Source organism: Denticeps clupeoides, chromosome 2, assembly GCF_900700375.1.
Source record: "Denticeps clupeoides chromosome 2, fDenClu1.1, whole genome shotgun sequence".
In the NCBI taxonomy this organism is placed as follows: domain Eukaryota; kingdom Metazoa; phylum Chordata; class Actinopteri; order Clupeiformes; family Denticipitidae; genus Denticeps; species Denticeps clupeoides.
The window spans coordinates 17,153,124-17,165,389 of NC_041708.1; positions in this window are offsets into that span (position 1 = coordinate 17,153,124).

A 12,266-nucleotide genomic window follows, 5' to 3' on the forward strand; every position below is an offset into this window, starting at 1 on the left:
CCACATCACCTCAACCACGTCTGAAGCCTTAAATCGTCTATGGCTGTACTCCATGCTTTTAATTGAAGTATTGCACCCTGCACTTTAATCTCTCATGACCTCACACTGTACTGCTGTCTTATTATTATTATCATTATAACAATTTAATATTACTATCACTTATTATTATCATTATTGTCATAGCATATCATATACCATGTACACCATGTAATATATACTTTATATATCCATACAGTAATATATTGTCATATTGCTGCTACTTCTCCATGTGGTTTGACTACCTTATCCCTGTTTGCTGTTTGAGTCTGGTGAAGTGTTTTTGTTTTGTTGATTTATTTATTGTTGTGATTTTTTACCTATTTTGTGTTTTGGATTATTTCCAACCACGTCTGTGTCATCATCCCTGCACACCATCACCCCTGTTACAATTGGTGTCAGATGTCCAGGGAAGGCCTCAGCAGGAACACACTAGTTGTGTCATCAGGAAAGACCCCAAAAGATGCCTCTAAAGTCAAGGAGAGGGAAGAGATGAGGTGAAAGATAAGGTGGTAGCTGTGTCTCCTCCACTGAAACAGAAGGAGAGGCAGAGCAAATTGGGAGATCAAGCACACACTGTAAACTCAGCAGAGAACCTAATGTCTGCGTTGACCAAACTGATGAAGGTCCTCAATCAGTCACAAGTCGCACAGGATGAGTGAATGGAACAGAAGATGGTGTGACGGGAATAGCAATAGAGGGGAATGTAGCATCAGTTCCAGCAGCTCCAAGGCCATGTGGGCAACATCAGGGCAGCCAGTGAGCAAGATCATCAACACCCCAGTAACAAGCCAAAGGGCAGAGGAAGTGCAGAGGCAGCTGTTTGTGCAAGATATGAAAGATGAGGAAAATCCAGATACTTTCGGTACTTTCCCGTCCAAGCAGGACAGAAAATTGTGGATCTACAGCACCTGGAGCAAAAGCAGCAAAGGAAGCTGGAGGAACTGATTGATCTGGAGCTTTGTCAAGAAAGGCCAGGCTTCATGACCAAAGTTCAGAACGATATCATCCTGAAGTAGGACATGGTGGCCAAGTAGAAAAGTTACCGCATTCGTAAGAGGATGATCGGGTGCTAAAAAAGGAGCTGGACACAAAGAAAAACCTGGGGATCATTGAGCCATCAAACAGTGAATGTTGCAGTCCAGTGGTCCTTGTGCCAAAGAAGGATGGTGCAGTACATTTTTGCAAATGCTCTTACTAATCTGGATCCATATCCTATGCCCTGAATAGATGACTTAATTCAGAAGCTGAGATAATTTGGCAAGGTCTCATTTATATCTACTGTTGACTCATCCAAAAGTTACTGGCAGGTGCCATTGACTGGCATGGCTGTCAGGATTGCCTGCAGCTGGGCTCCACACCTGACTTTAATCCTGACGCCCCATAAATGCCGGAAGTTTCCGCCCGTTCGGGGTCGCTGGCATTTTCGTGAACTCTCTGCACGAACTTGACCTTGTTTAGTTTTATGTGCTTTGAGTTCTGGCAGTCGCCACACGCCTACGGGTTTGTTTCAGTTCTTGATTTATGTTAAACTGTTTTTGGCCATCGCGCCATTGTTTATTTGTATTTCTTTGTTTATTGTATAATAAAACCCCCTTCCCAGTATGTCAAACCTCTGCGCTTCCTTCCCCCGTAAGTCCGTAGTCGTGACAGAATGCCAGCGACCCCCCCAAAAGCGCAGAGGTAAAAAACAGAGGAGAAGAAACGCCGCGAAGGACGCAGCGCGGCGCGGCGAACGCGGACACCAGGGGAGAGACGCGCCGCCCGTTCTGGTGGAGCGTTTTCTCCCCGAGAAGCCGTGGTACGCGGCGCCGAGTGATGACGTCACCCCCGGGAAACTCCGCGAAACCCGGAAGCGACAACGTCGGCGGGTGAGTGGGCGGAGCGAGGACGTTGGCGTCGGCAGCAGCGAGGAAGTGACGTGGGCAGCGAGCGCAGAAGATGCGACCCCCACGATCTTCGCCATGTCGAGCCAAGAACTCTGCGCTCTGCTGGCAAGGCTCCCTGTGGACTGGGACGACACGGACGACGACGAGAGCACGGGAGACGAGAGTTGGGCTCCGCCCATCGCACCAGTCTGCGATCGTCGCAAGGTCCGTGGGGACCCACGTCACTTCCAGGGGGGTGAGAAGCGACAACAACGGCGGCGTCCCTCCAGCGAGGGGATGGGCAGCCTCCAGCCCGAATGGCCAGAGTACTGTCCCTGGGAGTTGATCGCACCCTGGGTCCAGGATGTCCGCAGGGTGGACGACCCTCGGAGTCACAGGTGGGAGGACACGGATGACGAAAGCGACAATGACGTGGATTTTCGTTGGGCAGTTGGGGCCGGGATGGCTCCACCCAGCGCGCGCGTCCGAGATTGTCGCGACATCCGTGAAGATCCACGTGACTTCCGAGGGTATGAGGTCGACACGGACCAACACGAGGATGACGCCGATTGGGCAGTCGGTGCCGGGATGGCTCCGCCCATCGTGCCCGTCCGTTGCGAGGTCCGTGGAAACCCACGTCAGTCCCAGAGGTGCGACAACAGTGAGGAGGAGGACAGCGATGCGGGCGTAAGCTGGTGGAACAGGGCGACAGGAGGTCGCCAACCAGCAACTGCACTGTCGGAACTGCCTCACAGGGAAGATGCCCTCCCAGTTCCAGTCGCCGACCCGCCTTCCCTCTGCTCGGACGTTCCCCAGCTGAACGGCAGCGCATCACCAGCGCCCCCGCATGCTGGAGAAGACGTCCACCACCCCCCACGCCACACGCCCACCACCATCTCCAGCGACGCTGCCTGGCAGCAGGGAGAGACCGACAGGAGTTTTCGGGACTTCCAGCAGAGACTGAGGGCGGAGTTTGATCGGCCAGAGCCTGAGCCAGGGATCGAACTCTGCCCCTCCACCACATCCAGCGCCAGTCAGGATCCGGGGCAAGAAGACCAAGCACTGGCGGGCGACGAGAAGGTCGCGCCTCCCGAGATCCTGGCTGTGCCCCCTGAGGAGGTCCCGGAGTGCTCAGAGAGGGAACTAGACGACCCTCTCTTCTGTCTGTCTCTGTCTGTGTGTGTGTGCGTGGCATATGTGTCCGTATGTCGCCCCCACTTCCCCTCTTTGTGTCCACCAGATGGTGACCCAGCAGCAGAGCCGAACCCCAGGGAGGGAGTTCCCAACCTGACTGCACCGGTCCAAGGCGAGGTGGACGAGCCCCAAGGTACCCCTAAGTCCAGCCGGGGGGGGTGCTCCCCCAAAGAATTTTTTGGGGGGGTGCAGTTCGGGTTGGGGACTCCTCCTGAGGGGAGGGGAGGTGGGGAAGCGATGGAGCTGGGTCCTCCGGTAGCCAGTGAGGAGGGCGGGGCAGGCATGGGCCTGCGTCTGCCTCCAGAGGGGGGGAGCGCCATAGAGCCCCCGGGTAGGCATGAGGACCCAGCTGGGACAGGCACGAAGAGGGCCTGCTTGTCCCAACGGACGCAGAAGGGGCTAGCCGGATGGTCTGGCAATGCCCCCCCCTTGGCACCAGGGCCGGGCAGCGAGAGGGGCTGCATAGTCCCAGAAGGCACCAGCCTGGGGTGCCTGGAACAGTCGCCGGAGGCTTTGGGACAATCTCCCTGCGCGGTGCAGGGGGTGACACAAGATGTGTCAGAGGGGACATGTGGAGACAGGGCCCACACGTACCCAGATGGATCGGCCCTGATTATTGTGTGCAGGTACGGGAGTCCGGGGCCGCCAAGCGGGACCACGCCGGGGAGCCAGGCCGAGGGTCCGGGGCCGCCAAGCGGGACCACGCCGGGGAGCCAGGCCGAGGGTCCGGGGCCGCCAAGCGGGACCACGCCGGGGAGCCAGGCCGAGGGTCCGGGGCCGCCAAGCGGGACACGCCGGAGCGCCAGGCCGAGGGTCCGGGGCCGCCAAGCGGGACCACGCCGGAGAGCCAGGCCGCGGGTCCGGGGGCCGCCAAGCTGGGACCACGCCGGGGAGCCAGGCCGAGGGTCCGGGGCCGCAAGCGAGGACCACGCCGGGGAGCCAGGCCGAGGGTCCGGGGCCGCCAAGCGGGACCACGCCGGGGAGCCAGGCCGAGGGTCCGGGGCCGCCACGCCTGACCCACGCCGGGGAGCCAGGCCGAGGGTCCGGGGCCGCCAAGCGGGACCACGCCGGGGAGCCAGGCCGAGGGTCCGGGGCGACCAACGGACCAGCCGGGGAGCCCAGGCCGAGGGTCCGGGGCCGCAAGCGGGACCACGCCGGGGAGCCAGGCCGAGGGTCCGGGGCCGCCAAGCGGGACCACGCCGGGGAGCCAGGCCGAGGGACCGGGGCCGCCACGCCTGACCACGCCGGGGAGCCAGCCCGAGGGACGGGGCCGCCACGCCCTGACCACGCGGGGAGCAGCAGGACGGGCCGCCACGCCTGACACGCCGGGGAGCCAGCCGAGGGACCGGGGCCGCCACGCCTGACCACGCCGGGGAGCCAGCCCGAGGGACCGGGGCCGCCACGCCTGACCACGCCGGGGAGCCAGCCCGAGGGACCGGGGCCGCCACGCCGGGGAGCCAGCCCGAGGGACCGGGTCCTCCAAGGGGAGGATACAGCAGGGCAGGAGCCCTGTGGTTGCCGCCGTCCACCCCGCCGCCTCCACTGATGGTACTGTTGGGGCTCCGAGGACGTAGCCCTTGGAGGGGGGGCTCTGTCAGGATTGCCTGCAGCTGGGCTCCACACCTGACTTTAATCCTGACGCCCCATAAATGCCGGAAGTTTCCGCCCGTTCGGGGTCGCTGGCATTTTCGTGAACTCTCTGCACGAACTTGACCTTGTTTAGTTTTATGTGCTTTGAGTTCTGGCAATCGCCACACGCCTACGGGTTTGTTTCAGTTCTTGATTTATGTTAAACTGTTTTTGGCCATCGCGCCATTGTTTATTTGTATTTCTTTGTTTATTGTATAATAAAACCCCCTTCCCAGTATGTCAAACCTCTGCGCTTCCTTCCCCCGTAAGTCCGTAGTCGTGACAATGGCAAAGGAGATAACAGTGTTCAGGACACTTTATGGACTTATGGACATGCCACTTAGACTACAGGGTGCTTTGTCAACTTTTCAGAGGCTTATGGACCACGTGTTAGAGGGTACAAGTTGGGGTCAGCCATTTTTTGTTTTAACAGACCACAAGAATCTGGCCTACCTACAGAACGCACAATGCCTCAACCCACACCAAGCTCGCGCCTTCTACCCCGCTTTGTCGGCCCCTTCCGCAACACTCGTCACATCAATCCTGTGGCATATCAGGTGGCCATTCCTTGCAATCTATGCGTCAGTCCAGTCTTCCACGTTTCCCACCTCCGCAAGGCTCACATCGTTCATGTGCCCAAGGGAACGCAGAAGCAAGTGACACGTCCCGGATATAATCCTTTTCCTGTCTTCCATCCTGCTCTCCTCCATTTCATGTGTAAATCCAGTAACGCAATTGTCCACATTCATGGGTGTGCAGAGCAAGCTGTTTTTTGTCCTCATCGAGACACGCTGTGACAGAAAGACAGAGCTCAATATAAATCCCGCAGAGTTTGCTGCCTTGTGTGATCAGGTGTCCCAACAGGCCACATAATGAAACCTCTGTCGCAGGAGGTTACCCATCTGTGTTTGCATGAGGTGGCTGTTGGGTGCCCTGAGCATTGAAATGACACAGAGGGTATCGGCAATGCATTGCTAACCACGCTCTCCTTTATCCGCTCTCAGATTGCTCTTCTCCTCTCGCTCCTGACTGAACAAGCTACGCTATCCAGATGGCATGGAGGATGTCTCCTCACAGCAATACCATCATTGCCAGGGTTCCTATTCAGGCAGTCACTTCACATCAAAATACAGGACCCTGGTTGCCGAGATACCGCTGAATCCCCACGCCCTCCAGGCCCTCTAATAGGAAGGTCTAGCCCAGTGCATCAGGAGTGGGATGGTCAGCCAGGATATGCCTTCCTCATTCAAGGCCCTGACTCAGCCGGTGCTCTAGATCGTCATCTGCTGGCTCATCCCAAAACCACCAGCTCTGTCCCAGTGCTCTCAACCATTCGGCTTCCACCATCACCACCCAGAACCTCATCTGGAACACCTGGGGGAACCCATACAGCTTGGGCCTGACCACCCTACCAGCCACTGAGCGAGAGCAACGCTACCAAGAAGGCCTGTGCACATACTATGCATCCCCTCTCTCATCACCGAGCGGTCTGCCCAGTCCATACAGGAAATACACCCCCATGCTTATCAGGGTGACACGACCGGCTGAACGACCTACCACCACTTCTGCCTCTCAAATGGTTCTGCCTGCAGTTCTGGATTAGTTCAGGCAGTCCAGGCTCTGAAGAGCTCTGCCTTTGTCGACTCCGGGGCTGCAGGTAACTTCATAGGTCTCTCCTTTGTGCAACACCAGAGGGTTGAGACCCTGCATCGACTACCATGGCCTGAACAAAATCACAGTCAAAAAACGGAACCCCCTTCCTATTACTAACACCGCACTTGATGCCCTCTCAGGTGCAACATATTTAACCAAGCTGGACCTACAATCAGCCTACTACCTGATCCGCATCCGAGAGGGTGACGAGTGGAAGATTCATCACCCCCACCGGTCATTACAAAAGCCTGGTCAGACCCATTGGTCTCTGCAACGCCCCCGACATGGATGATTGGTGTACCTTGACAATATCCTCATATACTCACTTTCCCTGTAAACCCATGTACAGCATGTGAGGGTGGTCCTAAAGAGATTGCTCGCACACCGGCTGTAATTTAAGTTGGAAAAATGTGCTTTCCACCAGTGCTCCACCATGTTCCTTGGTTTTTCCAACTCACCCCAGGCTGTGGGCATCGAGCCCAAGAAGCTTGAGGCAGTGATGTCATGGCCCCTACCCAAGATGCTCAAATAACTGCAACGTTTACTTGGGTTTGTTCATTTGTACTGTTGCTTCATCCATGGCTACAGTGCAGTCACCGCAGCCCTGACCTCCCCCACAGAGACCATGTATGACCCGTTCACCTGATACTTGCTGCCATACAAGCCTTTCATACACTTTGCTGTTGCGTCACCTCAGTTCCCATCCTTCAGCGCTCCCGTTCTTAGTGGAAGTGGACGTATTAGATACTGTAATTGCATTGTCATTTTATTCTTTGTTATTATAGTACATTATTAGTCAAAGGTTTGGATGCACCTACTCTGTGGTGGTTTTGGAGATGGAGCCATTTTGAAGAATCCATTGCAAAAAAAAAAACCATACAGGTTTACAATCCACTGTATTATTATACTAGTATGACTATGCATATGATGAAAACATATATATTGATGGTACATGTCAAAGTAAAACAATGTCAGAAGCATCACACAGCCTCTGCCAGCCTGCTGTCTTCATATAGTGCCGCGCTTCTCAAATTGTTCATCCCATCATTGAGAAAAACAGACTTTCCACATTTTTGCCCACAACACACATGGATGAGTAAAAGAGTGCTTCATACTACTTTCTTTTATTATTAATAATAATAATATTTACTGATTTCTGAATAATTTGAACATTAGATTTTTTTTTGTGAGTAATTGTATTTTTCATGACGGGCTTAAAAAATACTTTGCCTTTTCATCACAGCCCACCATTATATCTCTACTGGTAAGTCAATTGACTGGATTTTTTTTTGCTTTTATCTGTCACGTCCCTGTCTAGGGGTCAGGAAACATGACTACAAATGAGGGGAATGTGTGCAGTGGGAAGACACAGATACCAAGTCCAAGTGAAATATTGTGCATTTATTTACAGTGAGTAGTGAACAACCAACCAAACCTAAAGTGCTATATACAACAACTACACAACAATTCACAGGAGGACAACACACCATGAAAGGAGAGACAACAAATACACAACAAAGCCACAACATTTACATTTACAGCATTTATCAGACGCCCTTCTCCAGAGCGACTTACGATTACTAGTTACAGGGACAGTCCCAGCCTGGAGCAACTTAGGGTTAAGTGTCTTGCTCAGGGACACAATGGTAGTAAGTGGGATTTGAACCTGGATCTTCTGGTTCATAGGCGACTGTGTTACAAACTAGGCTACTACCACCCTGACCACAACTAACCACACTAATCACTAACACACAACAAAGGCTTATCCAACTCTAACACAATCCAAAAATACAACTCCAAAACTCTCCTCTCGCTTCCTCCTCCTCCGGCTCCACAACAATGAGCTCTGAATGGTGGCTCGAATGGTCCATAAGTAATTCTCTGTCCTGTGCATTGATTGGCTGCCAGTTGACAAGGGAATTGGTCTCCACCCAGCAGACAGCCTAAAAGAGAAACACGCACAACACAGAGCACTCCAAGCCATTCTACGGCCTAAAGGATGTAACAATCAGATGATCATGGACAAACGTACTGACTCTGTTGTTAGCTCTGGGGTGTGCCCCAAGACCCAAATGGGAATAGATGAAATATGTTCCAGTCTTTGAAGACTATAACCTGAATTTTCTATACATAGCTGTATTAATAATTCTATTGATTTGCAGGTTTTTTGAGGTTAAGGATGATTCTGACCAACATAGACTGCCATAGGTTCTTTCTCCTTAAGAAGCACAAGCTTGTGTTGGGACAGCATGGAGCCCGATTATGGCCTGATTTAGCATCTGGCTCTCCCTGATACAGTGGTTGCATACAATGGTGACCCAGGTTCTTCCCAAAAAAAATTCCAAAAAACAACAGAGGAAGTGTCACGAGCAGGGACGGAGGAACCAAGAGCAAGTGATATTTATTACTGGCTGAAACCATAAACAGAAGGGATCTTGGTCCCAAAACAGAATTCAGATTAACGCTGAAACAAGGGTAGGCACATCTAATGAATGGCAGGGACATTAACAGTCCTTTTATGCAGGAGCTGTTTACTGCTGAGGGTGCAGTTGATGATCACAGGAACTCTCAGGAACAAAGTCAACCTGCTGCTAGTGTGTGTGCCTCAGTTCTATTGTTTTTATTATATTGTAAAATATATTATATATGTTCTATGGATTTTGGGGGTGTTGACTGCTGGGATTGTGCCTACACATATGATGTCATGTTGTGTCAACTCAAAATTTCTTCCCCAAAAAGAATGTGTCAAACTTTTGTTTTGTCCATGTTCAGTAACAGATTGTTGACCTTACACCAGTCCGTCGGTCGTTGCACCTCCTCTCTTAATGCTGACTCAACGTTCTTGCTGATGAGACCCACCATGGTCATGTCATCTGTGAACTTGATGATGTGGTTGGAGCTGTGCATCGCTGCACACTCATGGGTCAGCAGGGTGAACAGCATTGGACAGAGCATACAGCCCTGTAGAGCTCCAGTTCTCAGTGTGGTGGAGCAGGAAAAGTTGTTTCCGATTTGGACAGACTAAGGTCTCTTAGTCAGGAAGTCCAGGATCCAGTTGCAGAGGGGGGTGTTCAGGCCCAACAGGCTCAACTTCTCAACCAGGTGCTGGAGAATGATTGTGTTGAATGCTGAAGTGAAGTCTATGTGTCCTTATTGTCCAGGTGGGTGAGGGTCCAGCAGAGGATCCAGTCATCCAAAGAATAATGGAATGTGTTGGTCCAGGTCATGCCACCAGCAGTGAGCCCCCATCAAGCTTGCTTTTTTATACTGTAAAGACACTAAAGGTCAGCACTTGCCACATCCCCTTAAATCTTTGCTGATATGTACCTGATACAAACTGCTTTTTTGACCTCATTGCAGGCGATCTAGGGACGGCAAAAACATTCCTTTGCTTACACGTTTTGTTGTTCCTTCATTGCAACGGAGAACAAAATCAAACTGGAGTTTATGTATGTTCACAGATTGACTGGGTTTCTGGGTATGAAATAATGTAACATCTGGTAATCTGAGTAAAGGGCACAAAAAGCTGTAGTATTACTGTAAATAATACAAGTACACACAGAATACATGGTGTACACCTTGTACCAGTTCTACCTAAATTATGGTGGAAAATGAGAGCTTAGAATGATTCTGAATTTGTGTCATTAAGACAGGAAAAGGGATTCAAACCACAAAAATATAGCATCAAAAATATGACAGCCCCATCAAAGGGCTGTGGTGGCCTAGTGGGTAAAGAAGCAGACTTCTAACCGAAGGGCTGCGTGTTCAACTGTTCTGAGGATAAGGGATAGCTTGGTAGCAATCACAGTCCTTTTTTGTGCTTGATGTTCATATATTTTATTACTGCATGAATATCATGATATTTACTAAATTACCAGGATAGTGAGCACAACAAAAGGCAACTGCTGCCATACTCTTCATTATCTGCTGGGACAGTGAGAAACAATTATGTATTTATTATACAAAAAACATGAGATACGGTATGTAGGTGTTATTTATTGGCATTTACTTTTTAGAATGGCTTCAGTGATATGTCCCAGCTATAGCTGAGTGTCGCTATCAGAGACTGAATGATGAATTGCAGATTCATCATGATAACAAATCATCATTAGGGGTGTTAGAAAATATGAATACAGCAATATTTTGTGATATTTTACGTGCTGATATTGTATCGATACAGGTATATTAAAAATCTATATTTTTGTATACAAATTCTGTCCACCAGGTGGTGCTGCAGAGGTTTTCAGTGAGGTCAGGAGAGGACTCTAACACTAACTTCTCCACTAACCTCACCTCTGCTACTTTCTACAAATCAAAATCTGCTCACCACCCTCAAAAACATATTCTCATCTCAGTTGAACCCTCTAGCTCCCCCTGCTCCATCTTCCATAACCGCTGAAGATTTTGCCAACTTCTTCACAGGGAAAATTGAGCAAATCTGCCAGATATTCTCCACCACCACGACCGCTACTCTACCCTCTGAAGACTCGCCAACTGCCCTATAACAATTTCAAAACTCACTTCAAATTAAATCAACCAGATCATATCTACAGACAATCCAACCACCTAGCCACTGGATACAATGGCATTTGCAAAATTCCAAACCATCTCTCCTGTCCTTATCCCCTTCATGTCATAAATGGTTCATCATCACTTGTCACTTCGTCACTTTAAACTTACCTCTGTTGCACTACATGGTTTTGCACTCTCCACCATGTGCCCTTATTTGTATATGGTGTTTTTAAAATTGTATATTGTGTGGTTTTTTTAATTGTATTTATACCTTGTATTCAATGTTACTGTTACTGTTTTTGTATTTAATGTTACTTGTATGGGTCAGAGAGTAACGTAATTTCAATTCTCTGCATGTCCTGTACATGTGGCAGAATTGACAATAAAGCTGACTTGACTTGACTTGACTTGATCTCTCTAAAACAACCAGGGTTCTTCCAGTCCTAAAGAAACCCACCACCCAGCAGAGATGGCCCCCTGGGGCCACATTCTCACCTCTGATGGGTCTGTAGGCTGGGGGGTGAGTAGTATGGAGATGTGGTCTGATTGTCCAATATGGGGGAGGGGTGTAGCCTTGTATGTTACATTTTCAATTACAGCATTTAGAGGGGACTCTCCCTGTAACTACTGATTGTAGGTCGCTCTGGATAAGGGCATCTGATAAATGCTGTAAATGTAAATGTAATACACTGAGTGCACCACTAGCTTTAGCATTATTGCTAGCACTAGGATGTATACTGCAATGATGATGACAGCAGTGAACTCTCTCGGCATGTAGAACATTCAATGTTGTCATGATCCGGTCCGGCAGGGGCTACTCCGGGTCTGGAGTTCGGACCAGAGTTTCATGTTCATCCTGTGTTATGTTTCCTGATTGTTATCACCTGTGTATAATTGTATAATTAATTGTATAATGTATATTTAAGATAGTGAAGGACCTCAGCCACCCCAACAATGAACTCTTCTCTCTGCTGCGATCAGGGAAGCGCTTTCGCTCCCTGAAGTCCAACACAGAGAGAATGAGGACCTTAGAGATAGTGTGAGGGACTCGGACATTTGGGAGGGAGTCAGAGTAGAACCGCTGCTCCTCCACATCGAGAGGAGCCAGTAGGTTTGGGCATCTGGTTTGTCCTGCCAGCAGGAGGCCCCTGGGTCAACCCAGGACACGCTGTAGAAATGATATCTCCAGTCTGGTCTGGGAACGCTTTGGGGTCCTGCCGGAGGAGCTGGTGGAGGTGGCTGGGGAGAGGGCTTTCTGGGATTCCCTACATGGGATGCTGCCCCCGCGACCCGGACTCAAATAAGCAGAGGAAGATGAGGATTTATTTCTAATTTATTAAATTCCTCATAAATGACAACAAAATGCACAGATTC